A 24,733-nucleotide genomic window follows, 5' to 3' on the forward strand; every position below is an offset into this window, starting at 1 on the left:
CGTCCACTGATGTCAGCCCCGAGCACTGCAGGATGATGTCACCTGGGAGGAGAGGAGAAGATCTCTGGCAAGTCTCGTGAGCGGCACTGTAAATAAGGTATTTTCCACAATAAAGGTACACAAAAAAAATACTACACATTATCTTTTTACAAAACAGATTACATATTTTTACAAGGACTTTAACTAGGGCTTATTTTCGGGGAAACGGGGTACAAGCTTTAACCAGTGCTCTGCCGGACACTGAGAGAAGTCATAAGACTCCTTTATTCTGCTGATAAGAAAAGGTTTTTAGCAGTTTATATTTAGTAAAATAATTTAATTTCCATGTGCTGTGTACTGTGGGAGAAAAAAAAGATATAGTAAATGCAGGGTCCTGGGTTTAGTAACACTTTAACACAAAGGTACCTTCTATTGCTCTCAGCCTCCTCCAGATCTTCTCATATCTTTATTTTTGCTGCTGTGATGCCAATTTTTGGTAAAGGGTGTCTACATCTGTCCTCCATAATTCCACTCTCTGTTGCTCCTGAGGTGAACTAGGGCTGCGCATCTTCACCGGTCTCACAATTCGATGTGATTACGATTATCAAGTCCACGATTCGCTTCCGTGATGCATCACGATTGCAGCGCAAGTGCGCATGGCTCTCCCCCCAAAATACTAAAGGAGATGATCAGAGACTGCAGACATGCTACAGGAGATGATCAGAGACTGCAGACATGCTACAGGAGATGATCAGAGACTGCAGGCATGCTACAGGAGATGATCAGAGACTGCAGACATGCTACAGGAGATGATCAGAGACTGCAGACATGCTACAGGAGATGATCAGAGACTGCAGACATGCTACAGGAGATGATCAGAGACTGCAGGCATGCTACAGGAGATGATCAGAGACTGCAGACATGCTACAGGAGATGATCAGAGACTGAAGACATGCTACAGGAGATGATCAGAGACTGCAGACATGCTACAGGAGATGATCGGAGACTGCAGACATGCTACAGGAGATGATCGGAGACTGCAGACATGCTACAGGAGATGATCAGAGACTGCAGACATGCTACAGGCGATGATCGGAGACTGCAGACATGCTACAGGAGATGAACGGAGACTGCAGACTTGCTACAGGAGATGAACGGAGACTGCAGACATGCTACAGGCGATGATCAGAGACTGCAGACATAGTACAGGAGATGATCAGGAAGAGCGACATTTATTGCTTTTCAAAGTGTTGTCAGTGAGAGCCCCTCACCCCGGTACCCATAGAGCTTACCTTACCTTTTAAATTTATTTATGAGCTGTTTTTAATTACAGGATACTTCACACTCACTGACAAATATTTCACAATAATGAACAATGTGTCCTACTTTATTTGACTTCCACGGAAAGATAAAACATGCATATTACAGTTTGATGAAACATTTGTGTCACATCGTTTTCTATACAGGCAAAAAAACAGCATGTGTTACATTCTAGAATTCCCTTTACCAAGTGGAAAAATAACATTGAAAAAAAAAAACTGAGCAACACTAAAAAAAATAAAAAATAACTCCTTCTGCTCTTATAGCCATTAAAGGCTTAGCTCTGACCCAATACAAAGTGCTTGACTCTTTCACAAAATCAACTAAACAGACTTTGGGGTGTGCATAAGAGGACCCGGTCACCAATGGATTTTTGTAAGTGAGAGCCCCTCACCCCGGTACCTGTAGAGCGGGGAGCTCGGTTGTCAGTGAGGTGTACAGGCTGCGCTCCTCCCGCCTCCATCCCTCTCCTCTCCTCCTCAGATCATCCGGTACGGCCCTCTCCGCTCTCGGGAACTCCATCCAGGGATCACAGGGGGCGGGAAACGTGACGTCAGGACAGGAGGACTGGAGCGTGTACAGGCGGACACGCCCACATCACTATCCTGAGCAGCAGAGTAGGCGCCGTACAATCAGGTCCTGTGGGAGGAGCTGTGCGAGTCATCCAATCACTGCGGGCCGGGCAGTCACATGAGCAGTCAAAAACACTGGGAAATTAGGTAACGGCTGCACGGAGTGCTCTCCCGGGAAGGGGCGGGGCTAGACATCGATTATTACGATCGCCTGCATCGGTGCCGCATCGCGGACACCCGAATCACGATGCAGCGATTAAATTCGACACCCCTACTAGGGACTATGGGATGTGCAGTGTGCATGTTCGAAACAAACAGAAGTGAGGGGGAAAGGGTGAAGTTTCAGGAACTCATGGAGGACATTACAAGGATGCAGAAAAACACAGTAGGGAATAATTTCATAAAAAATAGATTATAGGGCCATTAAATAATGGATGTGAATGGATGATTTTTTATCGTTTAGTGTCAATTTAAGGGTATATGAACTTCTATCCCCATGCTGGGGAGACCACTGACTTTCATCCTGCAGGCACAGGGATACCTGTCTATAGATAATGTTATTAGCGTCATTAGTTAGTGTTAAAGTAAAGGAAAAACTAAAATGTCAAAAGCAGATGTCTCTGTAGCGCTAGGTTGAAGATACGTGTCAATTGATCTGTTTTTACTGACATCATCATCCCTCTCTATTGCAGCAGCTGTTGCTGTTCATCCAGTAACCTCTTTACCAGGAAGAAATACACTCAAAGAGATCTCTTCCGCATGCTTCCAGGGTTTGGATCTGTAATAGAAATAACAAAGTACATACTGATGACAAATTGCCCAAATCATTTAAAATTGTCCTAATATAATAGTAAGTTGGATTCTTATCTATCTACCAACGGTATGATGTAATTTATAGGTTATAAGGCAGGGAACAGAACATTTTATCAAATCACACATTTAAAGGGGTGGTTCACCCTAAAAAGTACTTTTTTTTTATTACACTGGCCCCCCACATTACAATACGATTAAGGCTATTATTATTTTTTTGATGCTGTACATACCTTTGTACAGCATATTCACCCGTTGCGAGTCCCGCAGGAGTGGGCGTTCCTCACATGTCTATGATTGACATTTTGACCAAAAACGAGCTCCCCCCGTCGCGTAAGCCGCGTCACGATTGGCGAAAGGAGCCGAACGGCGATGCGCATGCGCAGTATAGCGCCGACTCGCCGTTCGGCTCCTTTCGCCAACCGTGACGCGGCTTACGCGATGGGGGGGGAGCTCGTTTTTGGTCAAAATGTCAATCACAGACATGTGAGGAACGCCCACTCCCGCGGGACTTGCAACGGGTGAATATGCTGTACAAAGGTATGTACAGCATCAAAAAAATAATAATAGCCTTAATCGTATTGTAATGTGGGGGGCCAGTGTAATAAAAAAAAGTACTTTTTAGGGTGAACCACCCCTTTAAAGAAGAAATAATATTTAGGAAGAAAGCTGCAAAATAAAATATGCTCAGCCAGCATACGGGCATTAACCACTTTACCACCGGGCCAATTTTGGCACTTCTCTCCTTTATGTAAAAATCACCATTTTTTTTTTGCTAGAAAATTAATCCGAACCCCCCAAACATTATATATTTTTTTTAGCAGACACCCCATATGTCCTAATATAAATAGATATTTGAAAATGATATATTCAGATAGACCACAATACTCTGCAAGGTGTTTCCGGTACTCTTTATCAGTCTCGTTTTCCATGACTGATAAATTACCGTGTTTCCCCGAAAATAAGCCCGGGTCTTATATTAATTTTGGCAATCAAAAACACAGTAGGGCTTATTTTCAGGGTAGGGCTTACCATTTCACATGCTGTCTTATTGCCCCCTCTCCCTGCCTGCCTGGCAGGAATCCCCAGTGTGAAGTGAATCAAACACAGTTGTAAACTCCAAGAATCCTTTCTATTACAGTAGAATATCATGAAAAAGGTGTGTGTTTCTGTGTCGCATACCTTCTTACAGCGTCACTCGGCGCTTCCATAGACGGCTGGAGCTCTCTCCCACGATCCAAGCATTGCAGAGGGAGGGGGGCAGACATCCCCCACCGACAGGCAGGAAAATAAAACATCAGCTAAGCGCCCCTCGGCGCCTTCCATAGCCCGCTGCGATCCAGCTTTGCAGAGGGAGGGGGGCCCGAGATCCCTGCTGACAAGCAGGAGAAGAAAACATAATCTGAGTGCCCCTCGGCGCTTCCATAGCCCGCCGCGAACCAGCATTGCAGAGAGAAGGGGGCGGAGATCCCCCCCGCTGACAAGCAGGAGAAGGAGATCAGCTGAGTGCTCCTCTGCACTTTCATAGCCTGCGGCGATCCGAGCATTGCAGAGGGAGGAAGGGCGAGATCCCCTGCTGACAGGAAGGGGAAAAGGAGGAGATAAGCTGAACGCCGAGTGTCACTGTATACGAAGGTATTTGACTACAGATTAGATTACAGAAACACACACACTAGGGCTTATTTTCAGGGCAGGGCTTATATTGCAGCCCTCCTTGAAAATTGGGGTAGGTCTTATTTTCGGGGTAGGTCTTACTTTCGGGGAAACACGGTAGCTGTGAATAAAGTAAACCTTTATCATGTCTGATATTGGCTGTAAGGCCAGGTTCACACCTATGCGAATTGAGTGCGGCTTAAACCGCATCCAATTCGCAGAACAGTATCAAAACTGTCCAGTGTGCATGAGGCCTAGAAATGCAGCAGGGTCCTCTGTGAGGAGGAAAAGCTAAATGTTTTATTTTTCTCCCCGCTAGAGGAGTAATCTAAAATAAAATAAAAAATGCAGCGGGTGCTTTAGTGAAAAAGATTGTCAAAATCATGAAAACATCTAAAAATATTATCCTCTAAATGCATATGCAATTTATGTCTTATGCCGCATACACACGATCATTTTTTGGCTTGTAAAAAACATAATTTTTCAGCCTCCAGAAAAAAAAGTTTTTTTCAACTTCATCATTAAAACAACGTTGCCTACACACGATAGTGAAACAAAAATGCTCTAGCAAAGCGCGGTGACGTACAACACGTACGACGGCACTATAAAGGGGAAGTTCCATGCGGATGACGCCAGCCTTGGGGCTGCTCTAGCTGATTTCGTGTTAGTAAAAGACAATTTGCGCTTTTCTGTCTGTTACAGGGCGATGAATGTGCTTACTCCATTCCGAACGCTAGTTTTACCAAAACGAGCGCTCCCGTCTCATAACTTGCTTCTAAACATGCGTGGGTTTTTCACGTCGTTAAGGCCCACACACGCTCATTTTTTACAACCCGAAAAACGACATTGTTAAAAACGTTGTGAAAAAATACAGCATGTTCGATTTTTTTTTTTTTGTTGTCGTTTTTCAGAACCCGAAAAATGCTGTGAAGCCCACACACGATCGTTTTAAATGACATTTTTAAAAAACTTTTTTTGCAAACCGAAAAATGATCGTGTGTACGTGGCATCAGAGTTTGAGATACCCCCTTGTGAGCCCTACTATTGGTTATTGAGGGCACTGCTTATGTTTGCAGCTTGGTATGCAGGAGAGTGGATCCAAACCCAAACTTTGCATGATAAATTAGATTTTCTAAAAAATGTAGCTGCCAGTGTCTTTGGATGTTCAGTGCTTATGGTAAAATATACAGTGGCCCAGATTCTGGTACGACTTGCCCATTTCTTATGGAGGCGCAGTGTACCGTTTTAACACTGCGCCTCCATAAATTTCATGCGCTACGCTTGATTCATGGAGCAGTAGCTCCGTAAATTGCGTGGGCGCTCCTGAAAAATGCCCGGCATAAGAGCGCGCAATTTAAATGATCCCATAGGGGGCGTGGATCATTTAAATTAGGCGCGTTCCCGCGCCGAACGTAGTGCGCATGCTCCGTCTGGAAACTTTCCCGACGTGCATTGCGGTAAATGACGTCGCAAGGACGTCATTTGCTTCAAAGTGAACGTGAATGGCGTCCAGCGTCATTCACGATTCACTTACGCAAACAACGTAAATTTTCAAAAACGCGACGCGGGAACGACGGGTATACGTAGCATTGGCTGCCCCTGCTAATAGCAGGGGCAGCCTTACGCAAAAACCGACGTACGCAAACGACGTAAACTGCGTACGCAGGGCGCGCGTACGGTTGTGAATCGGCGTTAGTATGCAATTTGCATACTCTACGCTGACCACTACGGGAACGCCACCTAGCTGCCTGCGTAAGAATGCAGCCTAAGATATGACGGCATAAGAGCCTTATGCCAGGCATATCTTAGGCTGCAGTCGGCGTATCGAGGTTCCTGAATCAGGAGCATTCGATACACCGGCGCAAGTAAGCAATTGCGCTGCGTAACTATGGTTACGCAGACGCAATTGCTCTCTGAATCTGGGCCACTGTCAGTAAGATCATCTTTTGCATTTTTTCATCCTACACTTAATTTGAATTGCCCAGATTTATGCCAGTTTATTTTTATCTACTAATTAATCTTCTTTTACATGCATTTATGATATGTTTGAATAATGTTTCACACAGAAAAATATAAGTGACCTTCAGAAAAAGTTTGTAAACCTCTAAGAAGATCTTTGCTTACGAAGGTCTCTATTTTGGGCTTCTCTGTGTGGCCCACGTGCCATTTCCCAATGCTTTCTGGGTATTACAGGAGGGTATCCTTCATGTTAAGTGTGGAAATCTCAGGCCATGGTCTGCCAGTTTAGAACTTTCACTATAGTGTCACCAACAGATGGGGCTTATAACATGACCTCAGAGTCCAGAATAAACTAGAAAATCTATTGTATTTCTATTCTACCAGAGGGTAGTGCTTTGTTTTCTTTGAGCTTTCATAGTCGGTCTATATTGTCGCTACTTGTATGAGTATATAAGTGGCTCTGAGGAGATAGCAGCCTGTGTCTGTCCCTCTCCCTCCCTATGCTGCTATATTTATCATGACATGTGTCCATAAATGGCTTGGACTGGGGCTCTGACATTCCAGTGACACCAGGCATCATTTTTGCACTGGACTCCTATGTCCAGTTCCCAGTACTGGTCTCTTCAAACTCTTTGCTGGATTCTGGATTTTTCCCTTTTTTCTGAACCCCTGACTAAGTTGCTGCACTGAGGTAAGCGTGTTCTTTAAAAATCTGACCCCCCTCTTGTGTTACATGCCTGGATTAAAACCTCTAATGGCTGGGGGATCTAATATTAACACACTGACTAGCCATGGTTGATGATGTGAACCATTTGTGGGAAACGTTAACAAACAAAGCTGAAATTTCAGTCAGGATAACAGGAATTTATTTTAGCTATAACTAACCTGTCCTGTACTAAATATTCCTAGAAATTGGAAATACGTGCATTTTTAGACTAACTCCTTAATTGCTTTCCACAGAGCTCTCAATTATTCTCATCTCCACTTTGTAATGTAAATTAAGGTCTGGCGGCATTAGTAATATGTTCATACAAGATGCTTTAACCAAATGGTTTTTCACAGTAGGTAATGAACGTCAAAAACAAATAAAAGCAATTGAGTATTGCAGTAATAATGGTTTTAACATGTACATATGAAGTAAAACCTTGGTTTGAGAGTAACTTGGTTTGAGAGCGCTTTGCAAGACAAGCAACATTAAAAAAAATTTTTTAACTTGATATACAAGCGATGTCTTGATATATAAGTAGCGTCATGTCACAACTGAGTATGAAAGAGAAGAGAGGCGCCTCTAAGTGTAGCAATATGGTTACATTTAATGAAGGTAAAACATTTAGCAACTTATTGCTACACTTCGAGGCGCCTCTCTTCTCTTTTATACTCTGTAGCTCCAGTTGGATTTTGCTTCTAATCCCCTTGTGGAGACTTCCATTTTATGGTTACACAACCTGGTCACATTGCTATAATCTTTTTATGTTGACTATAAACTGAAGGGCCTATGAATAAATGGTTGCAGAACGAATCATCTGAGTTTACATTATTCCTTATGGGGAAATTTGCTTTGATATACAAGTACTTTTGTATTACAAGCATTTTTCTGGAACGAAATATGCTCCCAATCCAAGGTTTTACTGTATAACCTTTTGTAACCTTTTATTTTAAGTGCTAATTTTAAAACTGAAGAACAGAAGTGCAGAACTGGAGTTGTTGTCAATAGCAGCTAATCAGTTTTCACATTTTACAAAAAAAAAAAAAAACGTGATCACTATAGGCATGCAACTCCATTTTAGTTTTTTTTTCAGTTTGATGAATCAGCTTTTTAGTGTGCGAAGTGCTGTAAGCTACGTCAGCTACTCATAAATAATCTGGCCTGGATATATCAAACTACTGCAAACTGTTTGCTCTTACTTACTATTCAATTGTATGAATAGAACGACAATGTGATTTCGATAAAATATATATATATATATATATATATATATATATATATATATATATATATACTTATTTATAAAAAGGTGTAATTAATAAAATAGCACAACAAAGTGTTCAGTACAAAGTGCTCTCTCTGCTGCAACCAATCAGAATACATTTTTTACTGGTCTGTGTTTAGTAAAGATAATTGTGATTGGTTGCCAAAGGTTATCGCACTAAATTAGCCCTAAAAAATTAGTGTAATGCCGATTTATAACCAGTACATCTAGGGAAATATTAAAGCGGGAGTTCACCCATAATTTTTTTTTTTACCCTTAGATTGATGCTCATTTTATCTAGGGGAATCGGGTAGTTGTTTTAAAATCGAAGCTGTACTTACCGTTGTAGAGAGCGATCTTCTCCGCTGCTTCCGGGTATGGGTCTTCGGGACTGGGCGTTCCTATTTTGATTGACAGTCTTCTGACAGGCTTCCGACGGTCGCATCCATCGCGTCACAAGTAGCCGAAAGAAGCCGAACGTCGGTGCGGCTCTATACTGCGCCTGCGCACCGACTTTCGGCTACTTTCGGAAAATCGTGAAGCGATGGATGCGACCGTCAGAAGCCTGTCGGAAGACTGTCAATCAAAATAGGAACGCCCAGTCCCGCAGCCCATACCCGGAAGTGGCGTAGAAGATCGCTCTCTACAACGGTAAGTACAGCTTCGATTTTAAAACAACTACCCGATTCCCCTAGATAAAATGAGCAGGAATCTAAGGTTAAAAATTTTTATTTCCGGGTGAACCTCCACTTTAAGTGGACTTTTTCTATACTGTGGTTCAATTGAAGATTGAATTTTTGTGTCAAATAAGTTGTGTCAAATTCTCTGAAATGTAAATTTATAACCAGTACATTAAAGAAACTATTAGGCAGACTTTTTTCATAAGAAGTTTTAAATGAACATTGCGTTTCAGGTGAAATATGAATTTTTGATTCTCGGATGCAAGAGAGGAAACCCTTCTGTACTGTAATATAGAGGGATTATAATCAGTGGCCAAACCCACTGGAGCTTGTTTCTTACAAGACCTATTGACATGAATTATTGCATTTTTAAATAGACAAGTTAACGGGTGTTGATTTACTAAAGGAAAATAGGCTGTTCACTTCTCAAGGGATGTTGCACATTCTAAGGGAATCTGCCCCAGAGCTTAAAGAGGAAGTAAACCCTCATGGGTTTTACTTCCTCTTATTCCCCTGCCATGTAAAAGCATAATGGGCTAGTATGCGTTGCATACTAGCCCATTATGTGGCACTTACCTGCAAATGAAGCCTGCAATGTCCTGGCTGGTAGAAGCGTCCATCTTTGCCCCTCTTCCTTCCTGGGGCCGCGGACTCTGGCTCTGTGACTGGCCATAGCTGCGCGATATTATTCCCGCGCAAGCGCATGGGAGCGACCAGTCACTGCATACGCCACGGAGGGCCGTTTCTTCACTGCGCATGCGCCAATGACATCATCAGCGCACTACATAGCAAATATCTCCTAAACGGCGCACGTTTAGGAGATATTTTCAGTACATATAGGTAAGCCTTATTATAGGCTTACCTATATGTAAAAATAGGTCAGGGGGTTTACAACCACTTTATTGGATGAGGTGAAGCTCTGTTGACTTCCATTATACAATAACGTGCAAGCAAAAATAATTTTTTTCCTGCATGTGATTGGGTATTCTTTGCAAAGTAAAATGTCACCACATTGATTAAAGGAGTTGTAAAGGAAAACATATTTTTGCCTAAAATTAATGTCTGCAAGGTAGACAGACAGAATAGTGTAATGATTCTGTTAAAAAACAAGTAAATACCTATTAAATTCCTTCACCTATATCACCTCCGGCGTTCTAGTTTCTGTTCTCTCATTCACTTCCTGGTTTGCATCGCTCGTTCATGTAAGAACTACTTTTCCCAGTATGCATTGTGGCACGCCCAGTAATTCACACCTCCTTGAAGTCTCTAACACGTAGAGAGCGTCCTGCCGCACAGATGTAGTTCCCAGGAGGGGGTGAGCACGTTACTGACCACCGCAGTAAAGCCTCCCTTCACGGTGGTCAGTAAAATCAGACAAGCAGGAAGTGAACAGAACAGAGAAGAAATAGAGCAACTTCTGAGCAAAAACGAACAATGAGGTGAAGTGAAAAGAGGAATGTCTGCAGGTAAAGGATGCTTATTATGAAAAAAAATGTTTTCCTTTACAACCCCTTTAAGCTCTGGGGAAAATTCCCTTGCAAAGTCTAATTTCCATTCAAAAGTGCACAGCTTATTTGCCTTTAGTATATCAACCCCAAAGGAAAAGTCCCCTGTGCTGTATTTTTTGTGTATGTCTTTGTATGTTTTGCCATTCAAGCCAATGAAATTAAAAATACAATGTGACATAATGCAACACAATGCGGCGTAATAACACATGCATTTCTAATGTGAGCCCAGCTTTACGCAGTTAAGCCAGTCTAGGTCTGAGTTAAAGCAGGTATCGGAGACATTCTTATTTCTAATCTCCTTTATCATTGGAAAAGTTTCTTGGTCATTTTACATTTGTCTTGGCCATTGATATAATGTTGGTCAAGATTGGAGGTCTGTGGCTATGGCTTTTGAACTTAAATTGAAGTAACCAGAGCAGTAGAAGGGTGGCCTAAACTTTCTACCTGATGGTTGTCTGTTCTGAAGCCATTGGGGCAGATCCACGTAGCGCGGCGCATTCCTCCGTCAGGCGTAGCGTATCTCTAATACACTACGCCGCCGTAACTTACAGCTTTTTTTTTGTATCCTCAAAGAATTTGTTATAGCGGCGTAGTGTAACTTTGGCGACGTAAGGGCGCGCAATTCAAATGGATGTGATGGGGGCGTGTTTTATATAAATACGTCTTGACCCGACGTAATTTACGTTTTTTTTTCAACTGTGCATGCGCCGTCCGTGGGGGTACCCCAGTGCGCATGCTCGAAATTAAACCGGAACAAGCCAATGCTTACGACGGTGACGTCATTCTACGCAAAGCCCTATTCGCTATTGTATCTGTATAACATATGTGCTTGATTAGTTGTGTTCTGTTAACCACTTAAGCCCCAGAACATTTTGTTGCTAAATGCCCAGGCCAGGTTTTGCGATTCGGCACTGCGTGTCTTTAACAGACAATTGCACGGTCGTGCGACATGGCTCCCATACAAAATTGGCGTCATTTTTTCCCCACAAATAGAGCTTTCTTTTGGTGGTATTTGATCACCTCTGCGGTTTTTATTTTTTGCGCTATAAACAAAAATAGAGCGACAATTTTGAAAAAAATGCAATATTTTTTACTTTTTGCTATAAAAAATATCCCCCAAAAACATATATAAAAAAAAAATTTCCTCATTTTAGGCCGATACGTATTCTTCTACCTATTTTTGGTAAAAAAAATCGCAATAAGCGTTTATCGGTTGGTTTGCGCAAAATTTATAGCGTTTACAAAATAGGGGATAGTTTTATTGCATTTTTATTCATTATTTTTTTTTTTACTACTAATGGCGGCGATCAGCATTTTTTTTTCGTGACTGCGACATTATGGCGGACACTTCGGACAATTTTGACACATTTTTGGGACCATTGTCATTTTCACAGCAAAAAATGCATTTAAATTGCATTGTTTATTGTGAAAATTACAGTTGCAGTTTGGGAGTTAACCACAGGGGGCGCTGTAGGAGTTAGGGTTCACCTAGTGTGTGTTTACAACTGTAGGGGGGTGTGGCTGTAGGACTGACGTCATTGATCGAGTCTTCCTATAAAAGGGATCACTCGATCGATGCAGCCGCCACAGTGAAGCACGGGGAAGCCGTGTTTACATACGGCTCTCCCCGTTCTTCAGCTCCGGGGAGCGATCGCGACTGGGCGGCTATAAACGAATAGCCGCGCCGTCGTCCCGGATCGCTCCCCGAGGTAAGCCGCCCCCCACACGCAGCGGGGGGGGTCCCGATCGGACCCCCAACCCGCTAGAAGGCAGGGACGTATATATACGCCCATCTGCCTGTACGTGCCATTCTGTGGACGTAAATAGGCGTGCGGCGGGCGTTAAGTGGTTAAAAATGAGCATAAAAAAGGGAAATGATATGTAAAACTGAATGAATGAAATGTGACTTCTTGATTATGGTAATCACAACTGTTAAAACTTATGAAGGATTGTTGATCAGGAAATGAAAAACAACTGCTGAGCCAGAAAAAGCAGCCCATAAACCCATAATGAGTTACCTGTTCCACCCAATGCAGTCAGATTGTACACCAATCTTAGCTATGGTGGTAGTTAGATGCTTACTAGCAGTGGAATGTGAGGGCAGCGTCAATCTTGCATATTTTGGAGTGCCTTGCAATATTTGAAAGATTTGCTGCCCTGTGTCTGGTCATATAATGCCTGCATGCTAAAAAAAAAACCCTTTGGGCCTTTGCCCAGGCACCTGTATCCCACAGGTTTCCACAAATAAGACCCCAATTATAATTTGAAGTATTCTGATTGCCTGGGAAACATTGTTTCCGTGATACATAGGAAGTGCTTAAAAGTTTTCTGTTTGAAAGCTTAATGCTTCATTTCTTTATTAGATTTGAAGGTGTGGTACCGTAATTTAACCCTTTCATAACTAAGCCTTTTTCTGACATGTTGCTTGCAAGTTAAAATCGGTATTTTTTGCTAGAAAATTACTTAGAACCCACAAATGTTATATATATTTTTTAGCAGAGAATCTGGAGAATAACATGACGGTTGTTGTAATATTTTATGTCGCACTGTATTTGCGCAGCGGTCTTTCAAATGCAATTTTTTTTAGGAAAAAAATACACTTTCATGAATTAAAAAAAAAAAAAACGAAACGGTAAAGTTAGCCCACTTTTTTTGCATAATGTGAAAGATGACGTTACACCGAGTAAATAGATACCCAACATGTCATGCTTTGAAATTGCATACACTCGTGGAATGGCGACAAACTACGGTAACTAAATATCTCCATAGGCGACGCTTTAAAAAAAATGGTTACCATGTTAGAGTTACAGAGAAGGACTAGTGCTAGAATTATTGATCTCGCTCTGACGATTGTGGCGATACCTCACATCTGTGATTTGAACACTGTTTACATATGCGGGTGTGACTTACGTGTGTGTTTTCTTTGCTGCACATGCTCGTGGGGACGGGGACACTTTAAAAATAATATATTCCTTTTTTTTTTACATTGTCACTTTTATTACTGTCACAAGGAATTTAGACATCCCTTGTGACAGTAATAGGTGACAGGTACACAGATAGAGGGGTTGGGAGTCTAAAAGACCTCCAATCCCTCCTTTGCACTTCAAAATATTCAGATCCCAAAAAACACGGCGATTCTGCATACTGTAATTTTTTTTTAAACGCTGCCATTGGCAACTGCTTAAACCGGAAGTGACGTTGTGACGTTGCTTCCGTGTTTACAGAAAGAAGACTGGAATAAACCCTTTCCGGCTTCCTTCCAGTCTTTCTATAGGTGGGACGGGAGGCCTGGAAAGAGTGTCAGAAGGTGGCGGGAGGATAAAACGTCCCCTCTCGCTCCTCCGGTATAACAATCGAGCAGCTTTTGGCCGCATCGGTTGTTATCCCCGAAGAGCCGACCGCCCGCTCTAAAAAACGGTACCGGAATGATGCCTGCAGCTGCAAGCATCATCCCGGTATAACCCCTTAAATTGGAGGCTGCATATATGCATACAGTCGGCGGGAAGGAGATGTAGACACAATTCTGAGAAAATCTCACTGCTTACTAACCAGAAGGTTTTTTCTTATTTATTTGTTAAAATGCCCATAGACATGAGATAATAAATTCATCCAATTACAATAGGACTAGGAGATGTCCATACTTCTATAGACAATCGATAGTCTACGGACCCCCCACCCCCTTCAAAGACAATCTGAGGGTTGAAAACAGTTGTCCAGGAAGGATTATCTTGACTAATTGCTATTATTCCTCTAAAGTAATGCTGATAAGAACATCCATGTTTATGCCATCATCATCATTCTATGTTCTAAGATGGATTTTATCAATACCATTGGTGGTAGGTTGCTTTGATCTAGTCAACCTGCAAAAAAATTGCTGGTGTTTGGTCAGTATGATGAACTGTTCCATTAACAGACAACTTTGACTCCCTTTGAGAGCCAGCAGCCGACTCCTTAGGCCTCGTACACACGGCCGAGAAACTCGACGGGCAGAACACATCGTTTTGCTCGTCGAGTTCCTTGTGAAGCCGCCGAGGATCTCGGCGAGCCAAGTTTCCTCATTGACTAACGAGGAAATAGAGAACATGTTCTCTATTTGGCCTGACGAGATCCTCGTCGGTTTCCTCGGCCGAAAGTGTACACACGACAGGGTTTCTCGGCAGAATACGGCTCCGATCGAGTTTCTGGCTGAATTCTGCCGAGAAACTCGGTCGTGTGTACGGGGCCTAACTCTGACTTCTAATTCTGTCTGTCACTGACAGCCTGAGTCCCTACTGGCCAGAGTCGCTATTGCTCAGAAACCAATCAGAGTGGTTCTGGATAATGCGATTACTATGTCATCCTTGACACAGTTATCACATACAGGATAGACATTTAATTGATAAAAAGTATAGCCTTTTGCCTACAGGTGATGCCATCTAATTAATAGTGTAACTGTATAACCAAGAAATATAGCTGAATTATTAAAACATTCATTGAAAAAATAGGAAAAAAGCTCCCTTTTTTTAATTTTTTTTGTTGTATTTGTCAGCCTATGTGCAAAACAGAGCAGAGTATTTTTTAATAAAACAGTATAACAAATAATAGTTGTGACCAAAATATGTGACATTTGAATCCTACTGCAACCTCCCCCACCCCTAATGCTGACATGTACATGTACACTTTTATCCTGTGAGCATATGCCATACCACCCTTCCTTTTTTTTTTTTCTGTGAATGTTTGCATTTATTAATTTAGGGGCAGCACTTTCTGTTCTTCTCCTTCAGCCAGGACAGGTCTATGCTCTGCTTAACCTCTTTCCTACCGAGTAATAGTAAAATGACGTCAGTAGGGACCTTTCGTCCTTCAGACTGGACGTCATATGACGTCCAGTCTGAAGGACGAAAGGTCCCTACTGACGTCCTTGCTTTCCCGGCCGCGCGCGCCCCCGCTGTATTGCTCGGGACCCGATGCGCGTGCCCGGCGGCCGCGATGTCCACCCGGCACCCGCGATTGCCCGCAATCATGGCAGGACCATGGATCTGTGTGTGTAAACACACAGATCCATGTCATGTCAGCGGTGAGGAGACCAATGTGTGTTCCCAGTACAGAGGAACACACATCAATCTCCTCCCTTTGTGAGTCCTCCTCCCCCTACAGTTAAAACACACTTTAGGAAACATATTTAACCCCTTCAGCGCCCCCTGGTGTTAACCCCTTCCCTGCCAGTCACATTTACACATTAATCAGTACATTTTTCTAGCACTAATCGCTGTGTAAATGTGAATGGTCCCAAAAATGTGTCAAAAGTGTCCGATATGTCTGGCGCAAAGTCACGGTCACAATAAAAATCGCAGATGAACGCCATTACTAGTAAAAAATAAAAAAATAAATAAAAATGCCATAATTTTATTCCCTATTTTGGAGACGCTAGAACTTTTGCGCAAACCGATCAAATACGCTTATTGCAATTTTTTTTTTATTTTTTTTTCCAAAAATATGTAGAAGAATACGTATCGGTCTAAACTGAGGAAAACATGTTTTTTTTTAAAAGAAATTATGATATTTATTAAATCAAAAAGTAAAAGATATTGTCTTTTTTTCAAAATTGTCGCTCTTCTTTTGTTTATAGCGCAAAAAATAAAAACCGTAGAGGTGATCAAATACCACCAAAAGAAAGCTATATTTGTGGGGGAAAAAAGGGCGTCAATTTTGTTTGGGACCCACGTCGCACAACCGCGCAATTGTCATTCAAAGTGCGACAGCGCTGAAAACTAAATATTGGTCTGGACAGGAAGGGGGTGAAAATGCCCTGTATTGAAGTGGTTAATACCTGGGTCAGCCTAAAGCCTGGTACACAACACTATTTTTTTTTTTTTTCACAAGAAAAACTCGTTTTTTTTTTTTAATTCAACCCTCTGGGTTGAATGAAAGAAAACTGTCAACTCTTAAGGAGACACTGTGATAACTATCTGACATAGTTACATAGTAGGTGAGGTTGAAAAAAGACACAAGTCCAACCTATGTGTGTGATTATATGTTAGTATTACATTGTATATCCCTGTATGTTGTGGTCATTCAGGTGCTTATCTAATAGTTTCTTGAAACCATCGATGCCCTTGCTGAGACCACCACCTGTGGACATCCCCCCGGCAGAACAATCCAGTCAGTGCTTTCAGCCATTGGCTGAGAGCACTGATCAGGAGCCGATCAGCAGAGCTTAGTCAGTCATGCCCCTTCGACAGAAGACGCAGAATGGCCGGGTTCTGTCAGACCACCTGCAGTATACATGGGCCGAATGTCCTCTGTTTTTTATTGAACTGTCCGAAGCCACCCGACATTCTCACCTGTGTTTGGGATATCATCAAAACTACGACTTAACTGTGCCTGGGGCTTTGTTACTTCCTGCCCTCCAGTGGTTCTGAAATACATGTGACAGCCCTGCCTCCCTGCTATTCATGGAGTTCTCCGGTTGCATATGTCTGAGAACTGCTGTATACAGTTGCTGCAGCTGGGCTGTATGTAGGAATACTATTCTTCCAACTGGACAAACCAGTTGGAAGAATAGTAGCCACAGTACAGGGTACACAAAATGTACTTGGTCTGTAAATGGCGATCTGGAAAGCATCATTAACTAAGTTCTGTCTTGACTATGAAGTGAGCATACAATTGAAATGAGGAGAGCAGGAACTGGATTGTAAGAGAGAGTGGGGCTATGAGCAATAGAGGTAGGTGAGGGAAAGGAGGACTGTGACAGTCAGTGGAGGTGGATATGGGTCGTATGGAAGCCAATGGTATCAGTGGTAGTGTGCATGTTATGGTATCATAGGTATCTCCAGAGGGATGGATGCCTCCTGGAAGACACTATTTCAAAGCTTTCTGTTGGTTACCCTACTAGCTAGTGCCATTTTATTTTAATAGTTAGGCTCTGATATTTGACCTTTTTTTTTGTCCTTGGGTGCAGTAACCTATAGTGACAAATCAGATACACATTTTTTCTGGTCTAACTCCAGCCAAATTAATTCTTATTGGTTACTATATTTTTTCACTCCTATTTACTGTAACTGCAGTTATATGCTTCACGTTTACAACTTAGATTCCATATTCCATGTTAAGTGCATAGGGCCATGTAACACAAGCAATTTCCTAGACATGTTGCTGTATAACCAAAAACATCCCCTGCAATTGATTGTTGGTAACTAAATGTAAATCTGACTTACAGTATTTGCTGAAATTTGCAGAATGTCACAATTGATGGTGACTAGATAGGGTGAGTATGAGAGCCATTAAAATGATCAGTTGTCGGGTTGTAGAATCCACAATCAGGCATAAAAGAATGAGCAGAGCTCATTAGAGCAATCAGAAATAACAAACATAGCAAAGGCCTTACATGTGGCTGCCATAATAACCAAAGAAGCCTATATGCGTTCAGACTTTTATTCAGCTTGCTAATTAATCACTTCCATACCTGCTAATTTTATCTTTTTCACCAATAGCTGTAATTGCAACTTTGCAGACCTTGGGTCAGATCCACAAAGATATGCCCCGGCGCAACGTATCTGAGATACGCTACGCCGCCGTAACTTACTTTTTTAGTTTTGAATCCTGGAAGAATTCGCGCCGTAAGTTACAGCGGCGTAGTGTATCTTTCGCGGCGTAACGTCGCCTAATTCAAATCGGAGAGTAGGGGGGCGTGTTTCATTTAAATGAAGCGCGTCCCCAAGCCGAACGAACTGCGCATGCGCCGTCCCTAAATTTCCCGCCGTGGACGTAAATTACGTCCATCCCGATTCACGGACGACTTACGCAAACAAAAGAAAAAATTCAAATTAAACGCGGGAACGACGGCCATACTTAACATGGCAGGTTAACTATACGCCGCAAAACAGCAGCTTTAACTATACGCCGGAAAAAGCCGACTAGAGACGACGTAACAGAATGCGATGGGCGCTCGTACGTTCGTGGATCGTCGGAAATAGCTAATTTGCATACTCGACGCGGAAAACGGCGGGAACTCCACCCAGCGGACGCCAAAGTATTGCATCTAAGATCCGAAGGCATACGAAGCCGTACACCTGTCGGATCTAACCCAGATGCCGTCGTATCTTGGTTTGAGGATTCAAACCAAAGATACGACGCAGGAAATTTGAAAGTAGATACGCCGGCGTACTCTCTTTGTGGATCTGCCCCCTTATCTATATCATGAGTATGTTTATTTATTCTACTGATGATAATGTTAACAATGGTGATGGTTATTATTGACCTAAGTTTGTTGAGCTCAAGTATATGGTCTCATGGTCTTCCCTGTTCAGAAATATTACGATTCCTGCAATTTAAAAATTTTATATGCCATACGTTAGGACGGGGACAACTCATACACAGATGACCGACCTGCTATGAAAGCATCTGCTAACACGATCCCCATACTAGAGGACTTATTTTGATTCTCTACATTCAGTTAGTTGTAAAACCCGATGCTGGTCAACCCTCATATGATGCCAAGTGGGAGCATGATATTGGCTGCACCTTTCATGTAGCAGAATGCCTGAGATATGGACTGCCACTAAGTCCTCCTCCCCAAATATCGTGGCTGTTGAAACAAATGATAAAGTACTTACCATGAGGTACTTAGTCCCAGCCAGGATTGCAAAACATTTTCACGATTACTCAGCGGCTTGTTTTTGTGGCTGTACTGACACAGGCACGTATACCTACACATATGGTGGGACTGCCTGGTGGCCCGTGACTATTGGAAGGCCATTTTTGACCTAGCCTCCCAGTTATTTGAGACTCAGGCCTTGTACACACGACCAAGTTTCTCGGCAAAAACCAGCAAGAAACTTGCTGGGATTTTTTTTTTGCAGAGGAAACCGGTTGTGTGTACATTTTTAGACGAGGAAACTGTTGAGGATCCCGTCGAGCCAAAAAGAGAGCATGTCTTCTTTTTCCTCAACGGGAATTGAGAAACTTGCCTTGTCGAGTTCCTCGACAGTCTAACAAGGAACTCGACGAGGAAAACGATGTGTTTCGCCCGTGGAGTTCCTCGGTCATGTGTACGAAGCTTCATAGTCAGCCAGATCCCTCTGTGGCTTTCCTGAAACTTAAGCCAGCTAGCTTGACATATCCAATTTAAACTCTTTATACAGCTCATTACAGCCACAAAACTAACTATGGCTAATGCTTGGAAATCCCTGACTATTATAGCCAAAACCAAAAAGAGAGTGAACAAGGCCCCGATTCATCCTAAAATGGAAGCAATCGTGTGTGTGATCAAGTTAGTAAATATGAAAAGATACGGCACCCATGGATTAAGCATTGCCTACCACCTGGTTTCGATGACACGTTGTTATTGCCTTGGTAAAGCCTTCTCCTGTCTGTTGTTGTTTGGCCTGCTGAATAGCTGGAGTCATTCTACCCCCTGAGAACTACCCACTCATGCCCCTCTCCCTGCTTTCTTTTTTTGCTCCCTCCCCTTTTTTCTTTATCTCCTTATCTCACCTCTGTTCTTGCTCTTCGCTGCTTTCCCTCTTTCATGATAGAGTAATGTAAAGCCCCGTACACACGATCAGTCCATCCGATTAAGCTGACTGATGGTCAGTCGTGCCTACACACCATCGGTTAAAAAAACGATTGTGTCAGAAAACACAACAACGTGCTTAAAAAAACGAAGCTCAATGCTAACAAGCATGCGTCGACTTGATTCTGAGCATGCGTGTATTTTTAACCGATGGTTGTGCCTACTAACGATCGTTTTTTTTCTATCGGTTAGGAATCCATCGGTTAAATTTAAAACAAGTAGGTTTTTTTTTTAACCGATGGATAAATAACCAATGGAGCCCACACACGATCGATTTGGACCGATGAAAACGGTCCATCAGACCGTTCTCATTGGTTTAACCGATCGTGTGTACGCGGCCTTACTTTCCCAGCCAAGAAAATTGTTTCTACATAAATGGTTTTATCTTTTTGATTCCTACCTACCATGAGGATACTGAAGACTGGCAGCCTGTCAGGCCTCGTACACACGACAGAGTTTCTCGGCAGAATTCACCGAGAAACTCGGTCAAAACCCGGATTCTGCCGAGAAACTCTGTCGTCTGTACAGTTTTGGCTCGATGGAGCCGCCGAGGAACTCGACGAGAAAATAGAGAACATGTTCTCTATTTTCTCGTTGTTCTATGGGAGAAGGCGGCCCGCCGAGCTCCTCGGCGGCTTCATCCCAAAACTCGACGAGGAACTCGACGTGCCAAGCACGTCGAGTTCCTCTGTCGTGTGTACGGGGCCTCAGAGTTATTTGTTTCTGCCTTTGAGGTACTTACTCCAACAGCTTGTTCAATAGTAGACCTCTTTTTGTTTCCTCAGCTTCTGTAATAATTGTTCTCAACTCATGCACCTTTGCATGCACACTGTTGTGCCACGACAGGGCAGCTATCTGTCACCTTATGTACCATTCCTTGTGTCTAAAATGCTTTTGCTTTTTTTGCTTTACTTAAAACTAATAAACAAATTTGACAAGAAAGAAATGTATCTCCTGTGAATGAAAAGAAACAGTGCTAATATAGTATGATAGTGCTATAGGAAAGGAAATGATCTATTCTAAAAGGTGGTCTTTCAGGAATAGTCTTGAAGGTACTTTGTCATTTGAGAATCATGTAGGCTGACACTGCTGAACTCTACTTTTGAAATAGCTAGTCTTTTTGCTGTCATTATAAAACTTTGCTATCAATTCTTTGTAAGTCAAATAGCTGGAACAAGAACTGTTCATCTCCAGTGCTGTTATTCTAATCCCAGATTCACTAATTGAGGAGTTACTGATGCGGAACCGACATGTCAGTACACCTGATATGTACATGTGTGTTCTGGGTCAACGACTCGCTAAAAGTGAAGAAAGAAGAATGAAGGTTCTTAAACATACGCTTTTTACAGCAAGTCATCAATGGCAACTTTTAAATAGAAAGGTTGACATTGGCATGTGACTAGAAGGATTGTAATTTAACCACTTAAGGACCCATTCACGCCGATATACGTCGGCAGAATGGCAAGGTTGGGCACAATCACGTACCTGTATGTGTCTCTTTAACTGCTTGTCGACCAGCTGCCGCAGTTATACGGCGGCAGGTCGGCTCTGCTGGGCGAGATCATGTAGCTATACGTCATCTCCCCGAGCAGCCAATAGGGGCGCGTGCCCCACGCTCGCCCCCAACGCGTGTGCATGGCGAGCACGATCACCACCGGGCACACTCGATCGCTCATTACAGAGCGAGAACCGGGAGCTGTGTGTATAAACACACAGCTCCCGGTCCTGTCAGCGGGAGAAATGCCTGATTGTCTGTTCTTACAATGTATGAACAGCGATCAGTCATTTCCCCTAGTCAGTCCACCCCCCCTACAGTTAGAACACACCCAGGGAACATACTTAACCCCTTCCTCGCCCCCTAGTGTTAACCCCTTCCCTGCCAGTGGCATTTTTATAGTAATCAATACATTTTTATAGCACTGATCGCTATAAAAATGCCAATGGTCCCAAAAATGTGTCCGAAGTGTCCGCCATAATGTTGCAGTGCCGATAAAAATCGCTGATCGCCGCCATTACTAGTAAAAAAAAAAAAATATTAATAAAAATGCCATAAAACTATCCCCTATTTTGTAAACGCTATAACTTTTGCGCAAACCAATCAATAAACGCTTATTGCGATTTTTTTTTTTACGAAAAATATGTAGAAGAATAGGTATCGGCCTAAACTGAGGGAAAAAATATTTTTTTTATATATTTTTGGGGGATATTTATTATAGCAAAAAGTAAAAAATATTAATTTTGTTCAAAATTGTCGCTATATTTTTGTTTATAGCGCAAAAACTAAAAAACGCAGAGGTGATCAAATACCACCAAAATAAAGCTCTATTTGTGGGGAAAAAAGGACGCCAATTTTGTTTGGGAGCCACGCCGCACGACCGCGCAATTGTCCGTTAAAGCGTTGCAGTGCCGAATCGCAAAAAGTGGCCTTTGACCAGCAATATGGTCCGGGGGTTAAGTGGTTAAGCCCAGCTGTGGGGTCGCGAGCACGCCGCCGCCGGCGTGCTCATGACCCGGTCCGAAGCTCCTTGACCGCGCCCGCGGGACCCGCGGACCTGATCGCCGCCGGTGTCCTGCGATCGGTCACCGGAGCTGAAGAACGGGGAGAGGTGTGTATAAACACACTTTCCCCGTTCTTCATTGTGGCAGTGACAGTGATCGTCTCTTCCCTGATATAGGGAAAGACGATCACTGACGTCACGTGTCCAGCCCCGCCCCCCCTAAAGTTAGAAACACATATGAGGTCACACTTAACCCCTACAGTGCCCCCTAGTGGTTAACTCCTAAACTGCAATTGTCATTTTCACAGTAAACGGTGCATTTATATAGCACATTTGCTGTGAAAATGACAATGGTGTCAAAATTGTCCGATGTGTCCGCCATAATGTTGCAGTCACGAAAAAAATCGCTGATCACCGCCATTAGTAGTAAAACAATTATTAATAGAAATGCAATAAAACTATCCCCTATTTTGTAAACGCTATAAATTTTGCGCAAACCAATCGATAACCGCTTATTGCGATTTTTTTTTTTACCAGAAGAATACGTATCGGCCTAAACTGAGGAAACAAAATGTTTTTTTATATCTTTTTTGGGGATATTTATTATGTTTATTATTGTTTATAGCGCAAAAAATAAAAACCGCAGAGGTAATCAAATACCACCAAAAGAAAGCTCTGTTTGTGGGGAAAAAAAAGACGCTAATTTTGTTTGGGAGCCACGTCGCACGACCGCGCAATTGTCAGTTAAAGCGACGCGGTGCCGAATCGCAAAAAGCGGCAAGGTCCTTAACCTGCATAATGATCCGGGTCTTAAGTGGTTAAGTAATAGCTGTCTGTGCCAGACGGAAATATTTTTTTATTTTACAAGTTGGAAAGATCCAGTGTTTGTTGAGTAGTTGATGATCAAAATATGATAAAGCATTTGGAAGATTGTTTTTTCACTCAGTTTTGAGTTGAGATATGTAAAGAATGAGGCCTCATACACACGACCGAGTTTCTCGGCAAAAACCAGCAAGAAACTTGCTGGTAGATATTTTTTTGCCGAGGAAACCGGTCGTGTGTACATTTTCGTCGAGGAAACTGTCGAGAAACTCGACGAGCCAAAAAGAAAGCATGTTCTCTATTTCCTTGACGGGAATGGAGAAAATTGGCTTGTTGAGTTTCTCGACGGCTTCACAAGAAACTCGACGAGCAAAATGATGTGTTTCGCCCATCGAGTTTCTCGGTCGTGTGTACGAGGCCTGAGAATGAGGTAGTAAGGGATGAGGAAAGCTTGTGAAAGTAGTAAGTTCTTTAACTACTTGAGTCCCGGGCCGTAGTAAAATGACGGCCTCAAGGTGGCTCTGTAAATCCGGGACGACGTCTTTTGACGTCTTCGCGTCCTCCGGCCACTGGGGGGCGCACACACCTGGCGCGTCCCTGAGATGCCGATGCGCGTGCCTGGCGGCCACGATGTCCGCCAGGTACCCGCGATCGGCAATGACAGAGCAGGGACGTAGAGCTCTGTGTGTAAACACAGAGCTCCACATCCTGTCAGGGAGAGGAGACAGATGCTGTGTCCCTTGTACATAGGGACACAGCATCGGTCACCTCCCCCAGTCAGTTCCCTCCCCCCACAGTAAGAATCACTCCCAGGATACACATTTAACCCCTTCCTCGCCCCCTAGTGTTAACCCCTTCCCTGCCAGTCACATTTATACAGTAATCAATGCCTTTTTATAGCACTGTTCGCTGTATTAATGTGAATGGTCCCAAAAATGTGTCAAAAGTGTCCGCCACAATATCGCAGTCCTGACAAAATTCGCAGATCGCCGTATTACTAGTAAAAAAAAAAAATAATAAAAAAAATGTCAGAATTCTATCCCCTATTTTGTAGCCACTATAACTTTTGCGCAAAGCAATCACTATACGCTTATTGCGATTTTTCTTTTTACCAAAAATATGTAGAATACGTATCGGCCTAAACTGAGGAAAAAAATTGTTTGTTTTTTTTTTTAAAATGGGATATTTATTATAGCAAAAAGTAAAAAATATTGGCCCGGATTCACAGACAGCGGCACACATTTATGCCGCCGTAGCGTATCTCCTGTACTCTACGCCGACGCAGCGCAGAGATTCAAGCACTGAATTCACAAAACCAGTGCTCCCAAAACTGCGCTGGGTTTCCTAGGCATAAGCCGGTGTAGGTGGAAGAGGGCGTGAGCCATTCAAATGAGGCGTGACCCCATGCA

The 24,733-nt window shown here is 42.8% G+C and overlaps 1 protein-coding gene across 2 annotated transcripts in view; it reads left to right on the top strand.

The window, feature by feature from the left end:
• Positions 1 to 6,834: 6,834 nt before the first annotated feature.
• Positions 6,835 to 24,733, top strand: part of MYOM1 (myomesin 1) — a 143,927-nt gene continuing 126,028 nt past the window's right edge. For both annotated transcript variants that reach the window (XM_040354024.1, XM_040354026.1), the window contains exon 1: positions 6,835 to 6,984. The gene's annotated coding sequence lies outside the window, so the exon portion shown is untranslated. The remainder of the gene's footprint in view (positions 6,985 to 24,733) is intronic.

The sequence above is a fragment of the Rana temporaria genome, chromosome 5 (genome assembly GCF_905171775.1).
Source record: "Rana temporaria chromosome 5, aRanTem1.1, whole genome shotgun sequence".
In the NCBI taxonomy this organism is placed as follows: Eukaryota; Metazoa; Chordata; class Amphibia; order Anura; family Ranidae; genus Rana; species Rana temporaria.